This window comes from Passer domesticus, chromosome 15, assembly GCF_036417665.1.
Source record: "Passer domesticus isolate bPasDom1 chromosome 15, bPasDom1.hap1, whole genome shotgun sequence".
Classification (NCBI taxonomy): Eukaryota; Metazoa; Chordata; class Aves; order Passeriformes; family Passeridae; genus Passer; species Passer domesticus.
This window is the reverse complement of record NC_087488.1, coordinates 10,752,164-10,765,066: the sequence shown is the minus strand read 5'-3', so window position 1 is coordinate 10,765,066 and position 12,903 is coordinate 10,752,164. Positions and strand designations below refer to the sequence as shown.

General features: G+C 41.4%; 1 long non-coding RNA gene across 2 annotated transcripts; it reads right to left on the bottom strand.

Annotated features, from left to right (window-relative positions):
- Window positions 1-7,751: 7,751 nt before the first annotated feature.
- On the bottom strand, window positions 7,752-12,095 carry LOC135281419 (uncharacterized). 2 transcript variants are annotated; one of them, XR_010348076.1, is made up of 6 exons: window positions 11,844-12,095; window positions 10,986-11,133; window positions 10,277-10,398; window positions 9,673-9,851; window positions 9,187-9,289; window positions 7,752-9,084 (listed from the first exon to the last, which is right to left on the bottom strand). It is a non-coding gene; the product is annotated as an uncharacterized LOC135281419 (long non-coding RNA). The 2 variants fall into 2 exon arrangements; XR_010348074.1 differs by having other exon boundaries at window positions 7,752-9,289; window positions 11,844-12,092.
- Between the last annotated feature and the right edge of the window lie 808 nt (window positions 12,096-12,903).

The window sequence follows — 12,903 nt, the reverse complement described above, 5'->3', positions numbered from 1 at the left end:
TTTTCAAGTTCCAAACATATGTTCAGTAGGACAGACCCCAGAGACAGGTCTCACTGGCTTCCAATGATTCTGTTGGCTTGGATTGCTTTGGCTTCAGCTCCTTACCATTAGCAATTCCAGTTGGATCCTCAGTAGCCACTGCCTCAGCTCTAACTCTCAGTGAATGGCCAACACCCTGGAAATCATCCTCTGCCTAAATTTCAGGCTAGTTGACTTCAACAGTGCACTACGAGATGCAGCTCAGAAAGAGAGAATTAAAAGGGATAACTCTGCCCCTTTGGAAGCTTCTAGAAACCTCTGGAAGTGAAAATGAATCATCACTGCAAATCAGCTGCTGGGGAATCACATTGCTGTATCACATGGCTGCCACTAACAGCTGTAAGCACACCAGCTCCTGATGGAGCAGAGAAAACATCAGCATGCACAGACGTGGAGGGGGTTCAGCACTCTGGATTGTGCTAAAGGCTGTAATTCCATTGATTGCACTAAGAGAGGACAAACCCATGGATTTGTATCACCTTGGCTGTCATTGACTGCAGGACCAGGATGGTTCAACCTCACCAGGTGAGAGGTATCCAGGTGGGAATGGCCATCTGCCAGACTGCATTCCTCATCTACTTATCATACCTTTGCCTTGGCCATCAACAAGGAAGAAGACTGTGCTTGGATTTTTCTGTTCATGATGACCTCAAGCCCAATTTTTTTCTTACCTATACAATTCAGACAAATTCTGCAGTCATGTGTGAAGTCCAAGAATCGGTCAAGAAAATTAATTTTCACCAAAGGACAAAAAAAAAAGTAAATGTGTGAGTACATCTGCCTGCTGTTGGAGCTACCAAGCTGCATTTTGAATTTCAGGTCTGTTATTTTGTTAGTTTGACGTTGTAGCTCTCTGACAAGCTCCTTCTGTCTCACTCATTTCCTCTGCGTCCTTTGGCTGCTGAGACATCATCACTCTTTCAAGCCCAGGGTTAGGGCTGGTCTGCTTTAAATACTCTGTAGATTTTGGTAGCATCTGGCAGTAGTACTGCCAGCTGTTGCAGAAAAGATAAAGAAGAAAGGAAGACATCAACATTTTAAAAATAAATAAATAAAACCAGTCAACTGAGTGTGTTCAAAGACTCAGTTTCACAAATTTATATTGAAGAAAAATTTGGATTAAAAATTTCATATGAAACTTCTCCCACCTGGTTTGAATAGCTCATCAAGAGCAGAGGAGAAAGATAATAAATATGTAGAAAGACACAAAACATGCTGCCTCTCCTTCAGGAATTTAGTAATTACTTAAGTGAACCTAAAGTCTGTTTTTCTCAGCATCTTAGAAATGTGTCCGTGTTATTCTTTTGTGAGCTTTGTACTGAACTGATATTTTATGTTTAATAATATGTGGAGTGAAATAGCAAAATTAACAAGAATTTTGCTTCTGGCAAGATTATCTAGAGAATCTGCCTTGGGCTGGATGTAACAAGTGTCTTTCCAGCAGGTGTCTGTGGGTGCCTTGGGGTTTGAGACGGGCTGAGATCCTGCCACACAAACCAGCAGGAGTCAGCTCAGACTGGTCCTTCCTTAGAACGCTGTACAAAGGGAAAGGAAAGAGAGGCAAGCAAACTGGGACCCTTTAAATTGGTCCCAAACAACCACATCCCAAAGGAATTCCTCCAAAATGAATGGAAATCATCATCCATCAGTCTCTCCATGGAGCTGCACCATGACACACACGGGGTTATCTTTTTGTCCTTCAGCTCCTTGGCCTCAGGAATTCTGCAGTCTTCAACAGATGTGGGTCTTAACTTCCCAATTTAGTCCTTCATTACCCTTCCTCTGCCTTCCCAATCCACAAGAGCCAGGAAAGCCTTGTGGAATGTGACTAACATTTAAAACCTAGCTGGGTGTTTCACAGGCTTCCTCCTCCTGTGAGCAGGATTTCAGTTCAATTAAGAATAGACCCCCTCCCACTGACTCGGTTCACAACCTAATTCGAGTTTTAACCCTGTACTGCTGATGCTGTGTATTTTCTGGCTGATTTAGGGGTTTTGTGGTAATGTATTTCTTCAAAGAGAGTAGATTTAATCTATAGATCCAAACTGGGATTACTGGAAAAGGTTACACATGCACCCCCTCAGCCCTGCTCATCCTCATCACAGCCGCTCATTTAATTTCAACATCAGTAAAGCCTGAATTTTAATATTATTTGTTATATTTAGGGCAGATGACCTACCCAGTCAGAATAAGAGATTAGAAATTCATATTTTATAGCATTATGCAAAAACATAGAAAAAAATTGACCTTGGCTTAAGTACTTTGAGACCACTTGTGTGTAATTTAAAAATCAGGACAAGAATCTGAGGAGAAGAAAATGAAATAATGCTGGCAAAGATCTTTGGGGTTTAATTTTTTTTTTTTTCCCTGCATGAGAGCTGCTGTACACAGAAACCTTGAGACAGTGGCTGGCTCCTTTGTGAATTCAAGTGTTTGTACCAAACAAGATTACTCAGGAGCAATAAGAATGACCCCAGCTGTTGTATGCTGCTAGAAACCTTTCAAATGGATAAGGACATAGTCAGTAATTACAAGGGAGGAAGATCACATGGCTTAAAGTGACCAGGTAGGAATCAATTCCTGCTGGGAAAATTTTTGTCCTTGTTTTATGGTATGTGTGAAAAAATGAAAAAGCGTGCGTATAAAAATCAGTATTTTCGTAAATAGAAAAAATGAAAGTTCATTCAAAAATGAATAATGGAGCCAGCGTGGTATGAAATCCCACTGTTTTAAAATCGTACCTAATTTAATTGCATCAATCTTCTAAAATAATTAAGAATGTGAGAATAATCAGTTTTCCTTTCATTGCAGACCTTTTCTTGTGCATTCTGAAAACATTTTTTATTTGGTTTAGTCCCACAGCTTCAGCTTTAAAGGTCGTGTTTTATCAAGATATCATTTTCTGATGACTTTTTTATTATTCTCAGTGGCACTAACAGCACACAGTGGCTGATTTTTCTACAGAAACAGTAAAGGAAGTAAGTGATTTATCCATACAACCTAAAAATAAAGGATATTCCTCTTGCATTTTAATTTAGCACTAATTAGCTGAGAGTTTTTGAATATGTATTTAGAACACCAGGAACAGCTCTGGCCTTCTGTGTTGATTTTGTTACTGAGTTTCAGGAAATTAAACAACTCAACCTCAGAAAAAGAGGAAAGCTGAATGCAATAAATGCCGTAGCAACTGAAACTGTGATTTTTAGAATTCAGTGATACAGAGAATGACATTGACACATTTCTGAGGAACCAGAGCCCAGATTGCTCCTCAAGAGCTGCACACCTGAAAAAGCAACACAGAAAACAAATATAAAAATACTGAAACGTTCTGGATTAGGGGAAACAAATCATCCCTGGGGAAGAGGAAGGCAGCACTTCCTCATGCTCTCACAGCTGCCCATGTGCCATGGATGGAACTGGTGCTGCAGGCAGGGCACAATTTGCAGTATTTCAAAAGGGCATTAGTGTTAGGTCTTCTTTGTAAGCAGTGACAGATCTCAGGTTTCTCAGGAGCTCTTTCAGTTGTGAAACTCAACTTTTTCCATCTTTAAATGCACCTTCAACAGCATTGTCCCCGCCTCTAGCCAGTTTTTCTGATCCAATACCACAAGAATTGGCTACGAGAAGGAGCAAGGCTGAAAGGACAATCAAGAGGACTTTGTCCTGGGGCACAGGCACTGGGTGTTTGCTGTCCTCTCACCATCAACAAGTTCAGGAGTAGAGCACTGGAAAAGTTACCAAAGCACTGGTATGGAGACTGTGCTGTCATCCTGGATCCCTGTCGGGCGCAGGTTTTGAAGCAGGGATGGCAGGGCTGAGTAGAGACTCTGAAATTCTGGAGCCAGTTCACAGTGCCAGCAAGAGCCCTGTGATTCACAGGGAAAAAAATGCAGCCTGTCTCTATGCAGTTCCCCATGCATAAACCACATAAAACTCTCTGGAGTGACCTCCCATGCTTTTGTTTTGTTTTGCTAAGGAAGATTTCCCCTTGCTTGAGCCTCTATTATGACTGCAGTAAGAAATAGTTTACTCCAGAGCAGTTCATAGACCCAGGTGCTTGCGTTTCTTTGTTCTTAAGATACTTTGAGCATTTTAGTTTTCTTCAAAGGGCTGTTTCTTCTTTGAGATAAAGCCATTTGCTTCATGTTTTAGAGTATTTAATATCCTCTGTTTTCTCCCCAGAATTTTTTTCTTTTGTAAATGAAATGTAGGCCTGGATCAATACCCTTCTCATTGCTGCAGGGTAGCATAATAAGTGAAAGATGTTTTTTTAATTGTTATGAGGACACGGGGATTGTTTCATTAATGCAAGGGAAATGTGTTGTTAAGTCACCTGATTATATGAGTTGAGCGTGAGCTTTCTTTACTCGTGGAAAAATGTCAATATTCCTAAAGCATCTTACAGTCAGCAGTTTCAGAGGGCAGGTTATTTGCAAAATAGCCTCACCACTATAATCCAGTGACACATAAATCTGCTGCTCCCTAACTTCCAGCACTGTTCTTTCCAAATCCAAAGTTAAATGGATTCTATTCCAAGAGCTGAATCCTCACCTAAACTGCAGTGCTTGAAAGATTTGCTGTTACTGAGGAAATTGGTCTCCTACATATTTCTATTGAATAATTTCCCAAGGACCTATCTTCAGTGCATGGTAATACCATATATTGCAGTGTTGTAGCTTCTGGATAGTCTAATAGACATGTAATCTTATTTTAGCAGAAACCCACATGCTCATAGACTTGTACAGAGCAGTAACTGGCTGTACAAATAGTCCCTCTGAAATCAACAGGAATCCTTGTCCAGGTATTGTTTCATATATTAAAGTATATTCACAGCTCATTAGCTCACACCAATGACTTCAGCAGAGTTACTTCTCAACTTCTATTACAGTAAAGCTCAGGCCCTTTTCTGCTAGGCAAAGTATCTTTTACTTTGTGTAATAGGAAAATGTGAAAATTGCATTTGAACACAGTAACTTTCCAATGCATTTCAGGCCTCCTTCAGCCAGCTTCATGAAATCCTGGTTGCTCAAAGGATCTTATTCACAGTTACTTAATTCTACAGTTATTTTTACTTTCAGTGACCCCCTTGGTACATATGACAATGTTCCTGCTCCTGTAAAGAGAGCTGTTGGCCATTTTTTTGTGGATGATTTTGGATAGAAAGGAAAATACAGTAAATCATGCCTATTACTTAATAGAACCATGTAAATGTCTTAGGCTGTGCTACCCATTCCACTTCCCTGAGCAAAAACTGGAAACCAGCAGCAGACACCATTTCCCATGCTTGTTCTCTCACCAGCCTCCTTTTGATCTCTCATAATTGCTTTTTGCCTTTCTAAAACTTCTGCAAATTTATTGGTAGAGGGTGCACTTTGCTGCTGAACAAGATCAAAATAGATATCTCAAAAAGACACAACTCCAACTTGTCAGAAGGTTTCGTTTGTGGTGGGGGTGATACTTTGTGAAGGCTGACCTAGAACAGAGAGTAGACAGAGCTAAAGAATAAAGTAGGGATTTATTGAAAGGCCCCAATGGATCCACCTTGGGCAGCACAAGAGCCCAGCCAGGGCTACACCCAAGATGGACCCAAAACGGTCACAAAATGGTTGCCCAGTCACAGGGTCTCTCACTTTTATAAGTTCTGCTCCATTTGCATATTGGAGTTAAATGTCCAATTACAGCTTTAGGTTATGCAGTCCCATCCTTCTTGTTTTTCTCTCTTCAGCCCATGTTGTTTCTGCTCCTGGGCCTGAGATTTGGATCATTTGTCCTTGGTCCCCAGCTGGAGAAGGAATTGTTTTGTCTCCCTGCTCTGTGCAGAGAACTCACCATCCCCTAATGTGAAACTCAGAAGTACACACTAAAGCAGCACAGAATCTGAAAAAATATGAAAGCTAAACCCCGAGGCATCAGAGGGTGAGAAGTGGGGCAGTGGCAAGGACGGGCCTTGGCAGTGCGGTGAGGATCGCCCTCACACTCAGACAGGAGCTGGGAATTTGAGTGGCTTTTCCACAGCATCGCTGTTGTGCTGTGACACACAGTTGCCGTGTCCTTATCTCAAGCACCCTTCCTGCCATCCCTGGACAATCCACTCCTATCACAAAGGCTTTTCAGCACAGATCTGCACACACTCTCCGGTGAGGCCTGGCCCTGCCCTGCGACAAGCAAGGGCACACGTCCCCTGTTGCCTGCCAGGGCTCGCACTTGCCTGGGGTGTGATGCCCCAGGATCACCTTGGCCTTTCAAGGAGAGCTCTTTTCCAGCCATTTCACTCTGATAAGCGAGGCCAGGGACCTGTCTAGCAGTCTATTTGTGGCTGCACTGTGTGGACTCAAACCCATGTGCATGCTCCTCTCTCACCCAGATAAAATAGCCCGTGATGAATGCCACAGTGAGAGCAGCGAAGAGAAGCGCTGTGAAGAGCGTTTGGAGGACCTGATCAAATAGCTCTGGAGAGCCCTTGAAGCAGCCTGTCAGGAAAACGTGGCCATGCGTGTGCTCCTGAGAGTGTTCTGAGGGCTCACTGGCCTGCCTGCTGCTCCTGGGAGCAAACTGCTCTCTCCCACAACCAGGGCTCTGCAGGCAAAAGATGCCATAGCAGCTCAGGTGCCAAAATCAACCCCCGCTGCCTTTGTTCACGTTTCCAGATACAGCTAAATAATGAGCTGCAGTCATTTAGTACAAGCCTCTCTCACCTCCTGTTGATTTGATGTAATAGATTTACTACAGATAAAGTCGGTGCAAATAGTGCTTCATTGTGAGCCAGTGGTGCAGAGAACTTAAAACAACACAATGAAAGCAGTTTTAGCTTTGTAGAGACTCAAACCCACCTGAGGAAACTGGGTATAAATCTCCCTTTGCTTGCACTACTATATGTATTTTACCATTGTTAATAGGTAAGACCTATGCTTCTTTTAACTGCCCCTCTTTAATTTATTGTGGTTTAGATCCTTTATCAAAGCCCCAGAGTGTATCTTATGGAAAGAACTATTAGACTCTTTTTCATTCAGTTAAAGCAGAACACAGTAGGATTTCTGGATTTTAGCAGTCCCAGTAAGTTGACAAAATATTAACTTTCACCCCCCAGCGTATATAATATCACCTAACATCACAAATGTAAACAAAGGAGTTTCACCATCTACTCCATAGCAAACAATGCTGTGATATTGTATGCTGCCTCTATATGTGAGACAGAGAAACACAAAGAAATATTTCAAGGAATATATAAAGAAGCAAGAAAGCTTAGGACACAACCTGACTCAGTAGTGGCATTTTGGTCTTGCGTAAAGCCTAAACAGAGCTTTTTTGGCTGAGTGCTGGCTCATGGAGGCTTGGTGGTGCATGTACAAGTATTTTCTCATATTACTTGATTTCGATGGTAAGAATTAGGATTTTATGTTATTTTCACATAAACAGAACTACATCAAAGATACCTGACTACCATAATTTTTTTCTTCTAAGGGAAACAACAAAGTTTTGTCTATCCCTTAGGGACAAAAAGAAGCTGTGTTAGTGAATACCTCACCACTTCAGTTTCCTGGTTTGTTTGATGGGATGACTATGATTTACAGGATTTCTTTATGAGACTCAATTAAATATAGAATTTATAATATTCATGCAGTTTCTGTGCCAAATATACATAGTGCTGATACAGCAGGGATCTCAAAATATCAACCACCTGCTTGGAAGGAACAGAATTATGAATACATCTCCTTAAACAATAATTCATCATACTCAGAAGCCTAAAGTTAAGCTGCTCTAGAGCCAACACAGCTGCTTTATCAACTTATTTGGGGGATACTGCTGACTTACAGTGTTGGGAATCATTCTTGCTTCTCATAGCTAAGATTAAATTCAAGAATTTAGAACCCTAGGAGGCAACACTGACTGTGGCATGAAGGATCCCAATTTCCAGAGGGGAATCCAGAGCTGTGACTGCCATGTCCACTCTTCTCATACAGTGTGCCAGGAAGGGAACCATTCAGAGAAAATATATATACAGTGTCTGTGGGAAACCAGGAGAATCCTGCACACCTCACTGAGGATTGTAGGGAAGTATCTCTTCTCCTGGAGGATCCTCACCCTTAACCCCCAGCCCCTCCAAAAGATGGTTGTGGGGTAGAGTTTTATCTTGAATGAGGTCAGCTGAGGTACCAACTCAACAGAGGCAAAAAGGAACTTTTTCCCTAGGGAAAGCTGCTCTACCCACAGTAATGAAATTAATTTTAATCCTCATGACTTCATGAGAAGGCTTTGATCTCACATACTTCAGCTTGATGTTTGTTTTTTTTTTTTTTCCCAGACAGGCTAGAGCTGCAGAAGGGAAACAGACTGAGGACCCTCAGAGCTGAGCTTAGAGGACTCACATACAGTCTAGGGAGATAAATGTGTGTAACAAAAATGGAATCACAGGACTTGAGTGGGGCTCTGGAGGATAAAAACCAGCACCCCAGCATGATAGTGGCTTTAAGTCCATTTTCACTGCATGGATGCAGAATCCTGCTGTGCCCATTCCAGACAGGTCTAATTGGTCTTTTCTAACTTAGATTTTACAGCTTCCCTTAGCAGCTAGGTTCATTGTTTAAATATCCTTCATTAGGAAGCTTTTTCAAATCTCTGTTTTAAAATTTTGCTCTATGTAGAGCCAGTAAACCTTTTTGCTCCTTTGGTGACCAGGAGAGTATTTCAGAAGCACCTTCTTTGCAGACTTTTTGAGAATTAGAAGACTATTACCATGTCTTTTTATTTCAAAGCTCTACAAATTCACCACTTTCAGTTTTACCCTTATGAAAAGGAACTTCTTGTAAAATTCTTTGTAGAGCCTGTTGCTCTCCTGGAACTAGGGTAACTTTAGCCCTTTCTGTCCTTTTCTCACCAACTGGATGACCTCTTCTGGAAAGGGGGCATCAAAACCTCTCTTAGCCAATAACTAATGTCATCTTCTCTAATGAGTGTTGCTAAAATGTTCAGACATACTGGGCTAAAAGCCTCTTGAGGAACTTTAAGTAGTCAGAGTAGGAAGAAGTCTAACACTGCAGATCCAATCTGTGGAGAAACACCATTTTTATCTGTAGTATCCATGCTTCAACACAGCTGCTTGTAGCAAAAAGGAAAACAGCCCAAAATACACAATCCTCCTCATTTTACCTCCAACAGATTTGCATTATTTCTTTGTCTCCGGGTCTTCCTTTTGAGAACATATTCCTGACCAAGAGATTTTCCAGCCCAGTGATGGGTTTGTAGTCCAGCTCTGAAAGGCACAAGACACCTTTGAGAGGATGATTCCTACCTGGCCTTTGAAAATCCCTCCAGACCAAATAGACCAGGCCTGTTTATATTAAAGAAAACCTATGCCACTGTAAAGACAGCAACCAACCCCTTATTTCTCTCTAGGAAATAATCTTTAGGGTTAAGTAAGGAAAAGGAATAGTCTTTTCAATCAGACTGTTACGCCTGAAGGATCCAAATAGACTGAGGGCTGTTTTCAGGAGCAAAATGCACAACAAACTCAGGATGGGATGAGAACACAGCAAGAAAACTTCTGATTTATTTGAGATTACAAGGAGATTTGCCTATCTCATCCAAACCCCTCTTCTAGTTAGCATTTTCATCTCATCTACTGTCTCATTTTACCTTTTGCTCCCAAATAGTGCTGGAGGCTTGGTCCTAGGACAGCTCTCTGACATCCACAATGTGTGCCTTCCCCATTTGACTGAAGCTCCATTTCAGTGATGCAGAAAATTAATTAGGGCATTTTGTTTCCTTCATAACTAGACCTATATACTGTTTCTAAGGCTGCAAATCTCTTAACTCTGTGAATGAATAAACACAAAATTAGGTTCCTTTGCATGACTTCTGAAGCTGATAGCAACAACAGCCATGAAGGAATCTCACTGCAGAGTCTGCTGTTCTAACCATGCTGGAAAAAATTCTCTGTACCAATTAGAGAGATTACTTTCCTCCCAGTGATGCAGAGAACTGAAAAATCAGGCAAATATACTAACCAGATGTCACTTTATCAGACAAGAAGAAGGAGTATTCCATGGGGAATGGAAGAGTGTGGGATGCCCATTGGCTCATGCAAAAATTTCCTTTTATTCCCATGATCAGTTTTTCTGTGCTCAGGAGCAGCACAAATAGGTGAAAGGGCTCCTATCTGTGTATCTGTGGCTCAGCTGGGTCAGTGGCCACATGCCCTGAGGAGGTGACGGCTGTGTACAGGTGGTACTCACATCACCTGCTCTGCTGGTGCACCACAATGGAGCATTAAAACGTCAGGAGGCAAAAACTGGACTCGTGTCTTCAGCTTCACTCATTCCAAACCTCTTCAGGCCTTGTCATGGCAAAACTGACAAACCACTAAAGATACAGAAAGAAATAAAGCCACAAAAGGGATTCACAATACCAGCAACCAAGTGTCACCCCTGTGCTCAGATGCTTTTATTCAACAAGGCTTTGGAAATATTTGTCGTGTTCAGACTTTCAAAAGTCATATATTTTACCGGATTAAAACCTTTGTGATATTGGGACTCCATGAGTGAAAAATAGTTCTTTCTACCCATATCTAAAAATATATGTTTGAAGCTCAAGTTGATTTAATGTGAATTCATGCTCAACTGTGCATGTGATGTTTGGATATAAACAACATTTTCACATTGCACAGTATCACCCTACTGCTGTTGTGTCTTTTCTCAGACTTAGTTATGTATCTTTAAGGTATTTTCTTCTTGGGGCTGATTAGATAATTTAAAATGCCTGCACTAAAATTCACTGTCTTTAAATTGGGCTAAAGACATCCTAGTTATATATAGTCTCATTAAATTGCTTTGACTGAGCTAACTTGCTATAAAATGACATCTTTTATTCCAAAATTGGCCAAAAGGTTTTCTACCATGTATTGTTGGTGAGGTTAAAACAACCAGACACCAGACCCAGCACCTGCTCACCTGGAAATCCTCTGTGTGATCTCAGCAAGCAATTCAAGGTAGAGCACCAAAGAAAAAAATTAGAAATCGAAGATAAAGCCCCTTTCTGCTCAACTCCAAACATGTGATGAATGCTCCCCAATCATTTTAGCCGTGATTTTGTCCTTGGCTGCTTGGAGAGAAGGGAGAGAATCTCAGCCCATTTGAATCACAACAGCTGTGATGACGAGTGATGAGCATTTATTCCAGCAGGAAGTCTCACCCAGAATCTTTCCTAACTGTGAAATCCCTCTCACTGCTAAAGAGGATATTCCATGCCCCATTATTATAATGTAGTGGCATGTTTCTAGCAAGCACAATTTGTCAACAGCACCCCAGTGACAGTGATGACCACGATCCCCTAACTCAGCCACCCATTGCATCTAATAATTGTTACTGCATTTTGAAATCCTCCATAGGTGTTCCTCCTTTGTGGCCACAGAACTAACAGATCTGTTGAACTCCATGAGTAAGAGCTGTATTCTTAAAAAGGTAAAATATTAGTTGTCTGGGGACAGCTTAATCTACAGAGGGCTCATTGCAGTATGAATATTGTCCTGGATCATAAAGTGCTTTTAAATAAGAAAAGGTTAGGTAGGGCAAGACATTTTTGCACTGTGTCTTTATATTCTTTTTGTTAAAGATATTTTTTTAAAAAGTTTGTTACAGTTTGTTTTGAATTTGTTTTCCCAAGCTCAAAACAAATTGTATAAAGCCACATGCCATATTAAGGTAATGGAGGATTAAGCAAAGCAGTATTTTTAAAAACTAAAAAGGACATGTTTTATTTAGGCACGGAAGCCCTCTGTCCAGCAAGAAGGTTCTTGGACTCCAAATCACCTTGCATTTCCAGCACCCGTTTCCATGCTCCCAGCCCACCAACAGCTCCTGTCCTCGATTTGTGCAAAGGCAGATTAGGCAGAGGGGTAAGAGCTGAGAGAAAATGCTTCTCTGCAGCAAGCAGAGCCTGCAGACACCGCTTCCCCCAGCACCGGGTGGCAATTATTTCTGTGTAATAGGCAGTCACCCCCTGACCCTCTCCTTCAGCATGCACCGCTTCCCCTGTCAAGTGCTAATCCCTTTGTTAGCTACTCAGCTGCACATTCATTTAGGAGGGCTAATGATTTACACTGTTCCCTCTCTGCAGGATTTCGATGGACATGTAATTAGAGGTGAATGGAGTCTTCAGAGGTACGGCAACCACGAAAGCCAGCGGCAAAGTCAAAGTGTTTGTCTAATTTCGCAATCGGCTGTTCCAGTGAATGAAACCATGTGGTCAGCTGCACACAGAGGAGAAGAAAGTAGAAAAGGAGAAACAAAACAAAACAAAAAACCCTGCCTTTAAATTTAAAAAAAAAAAAAAAAATTAAAAAAATGGGCTGTGTGGCACGCACAACAAAGCTCCGAGATGAAAAGGAACGTGTTTCAAAATATTTTTGGTCGGCGTGCCAGAGAGCATGTTGGAAGATAAATGCCAGCAAGGAATCTGTTCTTCTACAGAGGGAAAAAATATCTAAAGGTGAAAAGCTTTGTTTTATAGTGCTTGAGATGCTTAATCGTTAGGAGAATAAGTGTGAGAGCTAGAAAGGTGAGAGCTAGAAAGCTACAGAAAAATTCATGAAGGTGAACTGAAGAACTTTTTGTGTGCCATGACATTGGTGCACAAATTGGAGTATTTTTTAATGTAAGTCATCCACATCTGCAACACATCAGTAAACATCCTGCAGCTCTTACACCAGGTGAGTGTGGCCTTTGGAAGTCCAAGGGATTTTTGCATATTCATTAATATCACTGGATGAAGTGGAAAAATCTAACAGAGCCATAGTCTTGGTAGATTTTAGATGAAATAAAACCTCTCAGCTCTGATTTCTGGACAAACCACAGAGAAGGTCCCCTTTTG